This window comes from Bos indicus x Bos taurus, chromosome X (assembly GCF_003369695.1).
Source record: "Bos indicus x Bos taurus breed Angus x Brahman F1 hybrid chromosome X, Bos_hybrid_MaternalHap_v2.0, whole genome shotgun sequence".
Taxonomy (NCBI): domain Eukaryota; kingdom Metazoa; phylum Chordata; class Mammalia; order Artiodactyla; family Bovidae; genus Bos; species Bos indicus x Bos taurus.
This window is the reverse complement of record NC_040105.1, coordinates 101,370,296-101,381,014: the sequence shown is the minus strand read 5'-3', so window position 1 is coordinate 101,381,014 and position 10,719 is coordinate 101,370,296. Positions and strand designations below refer to the sequence as shown.

Genomic DNA, 10,719 nt, shown 5'->3' with positions numbered 1-10,719 from the left:
GGTTGAGCTCCTTCTAGATGATATACTTTTTTCCTGTTCTAATTTTGGAAATAAAGATATGAGAAACTGAGTTGAAAAGGCAAGAGAGTCTCCCTAGTCATCTAAGGAATATAATTATAAATGTGTTTTTCATCCTTCATAAGGTTCATCTCAGGACAAGGTACTAAAATTATAACCAACCTACCTCATTAGATTTTAGGATAGATGACTGATAGATAGATGGATAGAGATAATTAGATAGTAAATACTATTAATACATATTTATATCTCTACCTGTCTACCTACTACCTGCTTATCTAATGATAGATCTATCTACCTACCTATGTACTAAATGCCTTTGTTAAAACAATGTATATATATATTTTTTCTCTCATTTTTTCTCTTTCAATAGGAAAAAAATATGTTTTTATGCCTTTATTTATTTTTTACTGACTTCCCGGGTGGCTCAGATGGTAAAAGCGTCTGCCTACAAAGCGGAAGACCCAGGTTCGATCCCTGGGTCGGGAAGATCCTCTGGAGAAGGAAATGGCAACCCACTCCAGTATTCTTGTCTGGAAAATCCCATGGACGGAGGAGCCTGGCAGGCTACAGTCCATGGGGTTGCAAAGAGTTGGACACAACTGAGCAACTTTACAACAACTATTACTAAAAATATTCAGGGTCAAAATAGGAGAAAAAAAAGTTAAACTACATACATAGGTCTGTAATCTTAATAAAAATCACTTGGACTTTGTGATTATGAGTAAAGTAAATAAAAAGCTATGAAATTATTCTCTAAAGAGGTATATTTACATGATAAAGACTAGTTGAAAATTTGAATATATACAAAGTAGTCAAATACAATACTGCTGTAAAGTTTTATAGAATAACTAATAAAGAACTAGGAAGAGAGAGTAGAAAATATGTAATTGGCTGGGGCCACTGTCAACTACAAATTGGCCCTTGCTAAGACCATTTGCCAGTGACTCAACAACAACAACAAGGACATTTGTCATCTACCTCTGCAGAGAATGAACCCTGTGCTGCAGCTGTTGACCTTCAACAGCCCTTGAGGGAGTTCAGGGTGGAATGAGGCACCCTGTGCTCCAGGGAGTCTGGTGGAACAGGTCTTTGGATAGTTAGCTATTTTCAGGAACTGATTTCATGATCCCAATCCTTGCATCTCTTCATATCTAGAAAAGCACTAAATCCTTTCATAATATCAGCTCCTCATAACTAGCAGAAAACCCCTTGTAAAGTAAGTGCTTGATTGCACTGAACTCTCCCTTTACGAAAATCTTATATGTTGACCTTCCCCTCCTATTTCTTTGGAGCAGTTTCTCAGAACTAACTGAGGTGCTCCTGGGCTGCAGTCCTCATTTTGCCCCAAATAGAACTCAACTCAAAATTCTCAAGTTGTGCATTGTTTTAGTTGGCAACACATAGTTAAACTTTTTGTGGTAAGAAGCGTCAGATTTAGCTTGGCATTGGGGGTTTAGTTGACTGCACACATTGCATTTGTGGTAAAGCAGAGCATTTACTTCTAAGTTATCAAACTTTTAGTTTCCTGATGTGGAACTCCAAGCTGGAGTGGTCCTAGCTTGAGCCTAGAAATTTATTTCAACAGTCCTTCTTTCCTCCTTTTGATCATCCTCTTGACCACTCAAAAGTTTTGATAAAAAATATTAGTTTAAGAGTAGTGGCCAAGATAGGAGAATAGGAGAAGTTCACCGCCTCCCACAGGCACCAAAATTACAACTACTGGCAGAGAAACTATTGATAAGAAATACTGGAAGATGAGAATAAAAGACCTTCCATAGAAAAAGACGTAAGTAAGAAACCACAATGAGACTGGTAGAAGTGGCAGAGACACAGTAAAGACTCATACATACCCTGATGTGGGAAACACACAAACAGAAAGATAATTACAATTTCAGAGGTTCTCCACCTCACATTGGGCTCCTGAGCCTGGGGAGGTACTGCACAAGGAGAACAAGACCCCAAGACATTTGGCTTTGAAGGCCAGTGGAACTTATATTCAGGAGACCCAGGAGACTGTAGGAAGTAGAGACTCAACTCTGAAAGGGAGCACACAAAATTTCACAAGTTCCAATTTGAAAGGAGCTTAGTCAGACCCACCTGCTGATCTGGGAGAGAATCCAGAAACTGGATTTCATGCTAGAGACATAGACATTGGAAGCAACCATTTTGGGGAGCTCATACTACCAAGACACTAATGTTGGTAAATGACATTGTGGAATCCTCCCTCTGTCTTATGAGCTCTGGGACCTGGCTGTGTACACTAGCCTGTGGGAACTAATACTAGGAAGCCTCAGGTGAAGCAAATGGCTTCAGGTGAAGCCAGCTGCTTTAAGAACTCCTGAGTCAATAGCCACCCTGGGACCCAGCCCAGTCCACAAGAGGGCCCAGGACATGGCTTTGTACATCAGTCCAAGGACCAGTACAGCCCTGAAATGTGCCATGTTGGGACCAAACCCACCCAACAGCAGGCAGGCATCAGCCTCTGGACACATTGAGCACAGGCCCTATCGGAACACTATGTGTGCTGCACCCAGCAGTGGCAGAAACTAGATCCATTCCCAAGTAGACCAACACCAATTCTGCATCCCACAGCGCCCTTTATTCAGTGCCCTTCATCCAGGGCCCTAGCTCTGCCCACCTATAGATGACCACTAGCCCCAGTGGCCCCCAGGGTCAGGGACCAGCTCTGACACATATCAGACACTCTAGCTAGCAATGTCAGAAACTTGTCCCATCTATCAGCAGATCAACACTAGATTTAGGACCTTATCCCCAGGGACTCCACAGCCAGCTCCCACTTATGAGAGACCAGCAGACTCCATGGAAAGCAAGACCTGGCAACAAACTAGACAGGGACCATTCACACCTATAAAACTGTCAACAGTAGTGAGCCCACAACAACACAAGTACCCACAAAGCCCACATAGGTGGCACCCATAAAACATATAGTCCTGGGGGTCAGAGGGCTAGAACATATAAGATCATAGCAATACAAGCTTACCTCAAGAAACAAGAGAAATATCAAATAAATAACCTAACTTTACACCTAAAGAAACTAGAAAAAGAAGAAATGAAGAGCCCCTAAATTAGTAGAAGGAAACAAATCATAAAAATCAGAGCAGAAATAAATGAAAAGAAACAAAGGAGAATATAGCAAAAATCAACAAAACTAAAACTTGGTACTTTGAGAAGATAAATAAAATAGACAAACCATTGGCCGGACTCATCAAGAAAAAAAGGGAGAAGAATCGAATCAATAAAATTAGAAATGAAAATGGATGTTACAACAGACAACACAGAAATACAAACGATCATAAGAGACTACAATGAGCAAATATATGCCAATAAAATGGACAGCTTGGAAGAAATGGACAAATTCTTAGAAAAATATAACCTTCCAAAACTGAACCAGGAAGAAATAGAAAATATTAACAGAACCATCACAAGCATGGAAATTGAAACTTTAATAGAAAAAATCTTCCAACAAACAAAAGCCCAGGACCAGATGGCTTCAGAGGTGAATTCTACCAAAAATTTAGAGAAGAGCTAACAGCTATCCTACAAAACACTTCCAGAAAATTGCAGAGGAAGGCAAACTCCAAAACTCATTTTATGAGGCCACCATCACCCTAATACCAAAACCAGACAAAGGCCACAAAAAAAGAAAACTACAGGCCAATATCACTGATGAATATAGACGCAAAAATTCTTAACAAAATTCTAGAAAACAGAATCCAACAACATATTAAAGAGATCATACCTCATGACCAAGTGGGCTTTATCCCAGGGATGCAAGGATTCTTCAATATGTGCAAATCGATCAATGTGATACACCACATTAACAAATTGAAAGATAAAAACCATATGATTATCTCAATGGATGCAGAGAAAGCCTTTGACAAAATTCAACATCAATTTATGGAAAAAAAAAAAAAAAACAACTCCAGAAAGCAGGAATAGAAGGAGCATACCTCAACATAATAAAAGCCATCTACAATAAACCACAGCAAACATTAGCCTCAATGGTGAAAAACTGAAAGCATTTCCTCTAAAGTCAGAAAGAAGACAAGGGTGCCCACTCTCACCACTACTATTCAACATAGATTTGGAAGTCTTAACCACAATAATCAGAGAAGAAAAAGAAATAAAGGGAATCCAGATTGGAAATGAAGAAGTAAAACACTCACTGTTTGCAGATGACATGATCCTCTACATAGAAAACTCTAAAGACACCACCAGATAATTAATAGAGCTAGTCAATGAATGTATTGAAGTTGCAGGATATAAAATCAATACAAAGAAATCCCTTGAATTCCTATACACTAACAAATAGGAAAAGGAGTACATCAAAGCTGTATATTGTCACCTTGTTTTTTTAACTTATATGCAGAGTACATCATGAGAAACGCTGGGTTGGAAGAACTACAAGCTGGAATCAAGATTGCAAGGAGAAATATCAATAATCTCAGATATGCAGATGATACCACCCTTATGGCAGAAAGTGAAGAGGAACTAAGGCACCTCTTGATGAAAGTGAAAGTGGAGAGTGAAAAGTTGGCTTAAAGCTCAACATTCAGAAAATGAACATCAGGGCATCCAGTCCCATCACTTCATGGGAAATAGATGGGGAAACAGTGGAAACAGTGTCAGACTTTTTTTGGGGGGGCTCCAAAATCACTGCAGATGGTGGCTGCAGCCATGAAATTAAAAGATGCTTACTTCTTGGAAGGAAAGTTATGACCAACCTGAACAGCATATTGAAAAGCAGAGACATTACTTTCCCAACAAACGTCCGTCTAGTCAAGTGTATGGTTTTTCCAGTGGTCATGTATGGATGTGAGAGTTGGACTGTGAAGAAAGCTGAGCACCGAAGAATTGATGCTTTTGAACTGTGGTGTTGGAGAAGACTCTTGAGAGTCCCTTGGACGGCAAGGAGATTCAACCAGTGCATTCTGAAGGAGATCAGCCCTGGGATTTCTTTGGAAGGAATGCTGCTAAAGCTGAATCTCCAATACTTTGGCCACCTCATGCAAAGAGTTGACTCATTGGAAAAGACTCTGATGCTGGGAGGGATTGGGGGCAGGAGGAGAAAGGGACGACAGAGGATGAGATGGCTGGATGGCATCACCAACTCGATGGACATGAGTTTGGGTGAACTCTGGGAGTTGGTGATGGACAGGGAGGCCTGGGGTGCTGCAATTCATGGGGTCGCAAAGAGTCAGACACGACTGAGCAACCGAACTGAAGTGAACTGAACAATGAGAAAACAGAGAAATAAAGGAAACAATCCCATTCACCACTGTAATGAAAAGAATAAAATACTTAGGAATAAATTTACCTAAAGAAACAAATGACATATACATAAAACTATAAAACACCAATGAAAGAAATCAAAGATGACAGAAAAAGATGGAGAAATATACCATGTTCAGGGATCGGAAGCATCAATATAGTGAAAATGAGTATACTATCTAAAGTAATCTATAGATTCAATGCAATCCCTATCAAGCTAACGATGGTACTTTTCTGAGAACTAAAACAAATAATTTCAAAATTTGTATAGAAATACAGAAAACCTCGAATAGCCAAAGCAATCTTGAGAAAGAAGAATGGAACTGGAGGAATCAACCTGCCTGACTTCAGGCTCTACTACAAAGCCACAGCCATCAAGACAGTATGGTACTGGCACAAAGACAGAAATATAGATCAATGGAACAAAATATAAAGCCCAGAGATGAATCTATGCACCTATGGACACGTTGTCTTTGACAAAGGAGGCAAGAATATACAATGGAGAAAAGACAATCCCTTTAACAAATGGTGCTGGGAAAACTGGTCAACTACCTGGAAAAGAATGAAATTAGAACACTTTCTAATATGATACACAAAAATTAACTCAAAATGGATTAAAGATCTAAATGTAAGACCAGAAACTGTAAAACTCCTATAGGAAAACAGAGGCAGAACACTTACTAACATAAAACACAGCAGTATCCTCTATGACCCACCTTTCAGAGTAATGGGAATAAAAGCAAAACTAAACAGATGGAACTAATTAAACTTAACCACTTTTGCACAATGAAGGGAACTATAAGCAATGTGAAAAGACAGCCTTCAGAATGGGAGAAAGTAATAGCAAATGAAACAATGGACAAAGAATTAATCTCTAAAATATACAAACGGTTCATGCAGCTCAATACCAGAAAAATAAACGACCCAATCAAAAAAATGGGCCAGAGAACTAAACAAACATTTCTCCAAAGAAGACATACAGATGGTTAACAAACGCATGAAAAGATGCTCAACATCACTCATTATCAGAGAAATTCAAATTAAAACCACAATGAGGTTCAGTCTCACACTGGTTAGAATGGCTGCCATCAAAATTTCTACAAACAGTAAATGCTGGAGAGGGTGCAGAGAAAAGGGAACACTCTTACCCTGATGGTGGGAATGCAAACTAGTGAAGCCACTATGGAGAACAACGTGGAGATTTCTTAAAGAACTTGAAATAAAACTGCCATACAAACCAGCAATCCCACTGCTGGGCATACACACAGAGGAAACCACAATTGAAAGAGACAGGTGTACCCCAATATTCATTGCAGCACTGTTTACAATAGCCAGGACGTGGAAGCAACCTAGATGTCCATTGGCACGTACATAGATAAGAAAGTGGCGGTATATATACACAATGGAATATTACTCAGCTATTAAAAAGAACACATTTGAGTCAGTTCTAACAAGGTGGATGAAACTGGAGCCTATTATACAGACTGAAGTAAGTCAGAAAGAAAAACATGAATACAGTATATTAACACATATATATGAAATTTAGAAAGATGGTAACAACGACCCTATGTGCAAGACAGCAAAAGAGACACAGACATAAAGAACAGATTTTTGGACTCTGTGGGTGAATGCGGTGGTGGGATGATTTGAGAGAACAGTATTGAAACAGGTATATTACCATTTTTGAAATAGATCACCAGTCTACTTTCGATTAATGAAACAGGGCACTCAAAGCCAGTGCACTGGGATGACACAAAGGGATGAGATGGGGAGGGAGGTGGGAGGAGGTTTTAGGACAGGGGGACACATGTACACCCATGGCTGATTCATGTCAGTATATGGCAAAAACCACCACAATATTGCAAAGTAATTACCTCCAATTAAAATATATAAATTAGTTAAAAAAAAAAAAAAAAAACGCTGGCAGAGATTGTGAGTACGTAATCCGATTCCCCTTTCCTGGTTGGTTCCAAAAAGTGTCATGCTGTAAACTGCTCTAAAGTAGTTCTGGACTGACTCTAAGTGCCCGACCCAAATACACATCCTTTCTGGAGGAAGGCTCCATCATCCTAGGTCTAAGAGAATCTCAGAAATATGAGCAGTTAACATACTAACAAGCTCATCAGGAAATGAGACACCAGAAGCCAGAAATACAACAGAAATCAGCAGAAATACATCTACAGTGGCTTCAGGTATCCTTCATTATCTACATTCTTATTTTGACTTCCAGAAACCAAATAGATTGAATTACTAGAATTCCCACTCTGTACAAAAGTTTGCCACATACTGCCCAGATTCAAGAACCTAATAGATTTGCATGACAAGACAATAAAAATCAATAAGCAAGTGACAGACATTTTATAAACTGGGGAAAGACTTGAACAGATCCTTCAGAGACAAGAATATCCACATGCCAATAAACACATGAAAAGTGCATACAGAATAAGAAAATTAACACCACAGTATGATAACAACTATACAGTCCCAGAAGAGCTAAATCAAAGTAGAAAGACAATATGTAAAGTACTGATGAACATGTGAATTGACTAGAAGTTTCAAACACTGCCATGGAATTAGAACCTAATAAAGTCCATTTTGGAAGACTGATTGCACTATAGGCCAAAGATAAAACCTATGACCTAGCAATTGTACTCACAATTGTTTCCTTAACAGAAATTCATGCTTATGCTCCCAAAAGATGTCTACAAGAATGTCTATTACCATCTGTAATAGCCCCAATTAGAAATATCACAAATGTATATCTTCAATGGAGTGGATTAATCTATTGTGATAAATTCATACTGTGGAAGACTACACCTTATGACAATGAAAATGAATAAAATACGGCTATCAGAACAACGTGGATGCATTTCATAAGCATAAAGTTGAATGAAAAAAAAAAAGCCAAGTACACATTGTGTGATTTTTTTTCCTATGTAAGTAAAGTTCAAAAGCAGACAACATAAATATATATTATTAAAAGTTAAAAAAAAAAAAAAAGATGTCTTACAAAAGCCATTAGTTCAAGGTCATGAACATAACCTACTACATATGTAGAAATAAAAGCATCAAATTAGACAAAATGATGTGATAGATGAATGTGTTCCAAATGAAGCAACAAGATAAAACCCCAAAGAAGAACTAAATCAGAGACAAGTGATCTATCCAGTAAAGTACTCCATGTAATGACTGCAAAGATGTTCAAAGAACTTGAGTGAAGAACCAGTGACAGAGTGAGAATTTGGAAGCTTTTAACAAACATAAAGTATAAAGAAGAACCAACAGAGATGAAGAATATAATACCTGAGATAAAAGTACACCAGAAAGGATCAACAGTAGATAAGCGAATACAGAGGAACAGGTTAGCAAGCTGGAAGACAGAGTAGTGGAAATCACTGAAATTGAACAGAAAAAAGAGAGAGAGAGAATAGTGCAAGAGAACTCTAGGACAACATAAAGAACACTAACATTCACATTATAGGATCCCAGAAGAGAGAAAGAAACAGAACGTATTTGAAAACATAGTAGTTTAAATGTTCCTAACCTGAAAAAGGAAACAGATATCCAGGTCTAGAAAGCACAGAGAGTCCCAAACAGGATCAACCCAAAGAGGACCACACCAAGACACAGCATAATTAAAATAGTAAAAATTAAGGATAAAGAGATAATATTAAAAGAAGCAAGGGAAAAACAAGTTATATATAAGTGAACTTCTGTAAGGCTATTAGCTGACTTCATAGGCCAGTAGGTATGATATGTTTGAAGTGATAAAAGGGAAAAACCTACAACCAAGATTACTCTACCAGGAAAGGCTTTCATTCAGATTCGATGGAGAAATCAAAAGTTTTACAGAAAAGCAGAACCAGAAAGAGTTCAGCACTACCAAACCAACTTTATAAGAAGCTTTAAGAGAACCTCTATAAGAGGTAAATAAAAGATCATCACTACATATATGAAAATTACAAGGGAAAAATATCTCTATGCTGTGCTGTGCTAAGTCATTTCAGCCATGTCTGACCTCTTAGGACACTATGGACTGTAGCCCATTGGGCTCCTCTGTCCATGGGATTCTCCAGATAAGAATACTTGACTGGGTTCCCATACCCTTATCCAGGGAATCTTCCTGACCCAGGGATTGAACCTGCATCTCTTATGTCTCTTGCATTGGCAGGCAAGTTTTTTATCAGCAGCACCACCCAGGAAGCCCAAAATATCTCTGGTAAAGGTAAACATACAGTAAGGAAGTAAATTATTGCTAATAATGAACTATTAGTAACAGAAAGAATAAAACATGATCCCATTTAAAATCATATAAAAAATATGTATACCTAGAAATAAATTCAGCCAAGGAAGTGAAAGACCTGTATTCTGAAAAGTACACAATGTTTATAAAGGAAATTAAAGGTGACACAAAGAAATGGAAAGATACCCACATTCTCAGATTGGAAGAATTAATGTTGTTATAAATCCATACTCAGTTCAGTTCAGTCACTCAGTTGTGTCCAACTCGTTGAGACCCCATGAATCGCAGCACACCAGGCCTCCCTGTCCATCACCAACTCGTGGAGTCTACTCAAAATGGTGTCCATCGAGTCGGTCATGCCATCCAGCCATCTCATCCTCTGTCTTCCCCTTCTCCTCCTGCCACCAATCCCTCCCAGCATCAGGGTCTTTTCCAATGAGTCAACTCTTTGCATGATGTGGCCAAAGTATTGGAGTTTCAGCTTTAGCATCAGTCCTCCCAATGAACATTAAGGACTGATCTCCTTTAGAATGGACTGGTTGGATTTCTGTGCAGTCCAAGGGACTCTCAAGAGTCTTCTCCAAAACCACAATTCAAAAGCATCAATTCTTCGGTGCTCAGCTTTCTTCACAGTTCAACTCTCACATCCATACATGACCACAGGAAAAACCATAGCCTTGACTAGACAGACCTTTGTTGGCGAAGTAATGTCTCTGCTTTTGAATATGCTATCTAGGTTGGTCATAACTTTCCTTCCAAGGAGTAAATGTCTTTTAATTTCATGGCTACAGTCACCATCTGCAGTGATTTTGGAGCTCAAAAAAATAGAGTCTGACACTGTTTCCACTGTTTCCCCATTTATTTCCCATGAAGTGATGGGACTGGATGCCATGATCTTAGTTTTCTGAATGTTGAGCTTTAAGCCAACTTTTCCACTCTCCTCTTTCACTTTCATCAAGAGGCTCTTTAGTTCCTCTTCAATTTCTGCCATAAGGGTGGTGTCATCAGCATATCTGAGATTATTGATATTTCTCCCGGCAATTTTGATTCCAGCTTGTGCTTCTTCCAGCCCAGCTTTTCTCATGATGTACTCTGCATAAAAGTTAAATAAGCAGGGTGACAATATATAGCCTTGACATACTCCTTTTCCTATTTGGAACCAG

At 38.7% G+C, this 10,719-nt stretch overlaps 1 non-coding gene across 1 annotated transcript; it reads left to right on the top strand.

Moving 5' to 3' along the window:
• The first annotated feature begins 434 nt into the window (after positions 1–434).
• On the top strand, positions 435–507 carry TRNAC-ACA. Its single transcript has one exon. It is a non-coding gene; the product is annotated as a tRNA-Cys (tRNA).
• The last annotated feature ends 10,212 nt before the right edge of the window (positions 508–10,719 follow it).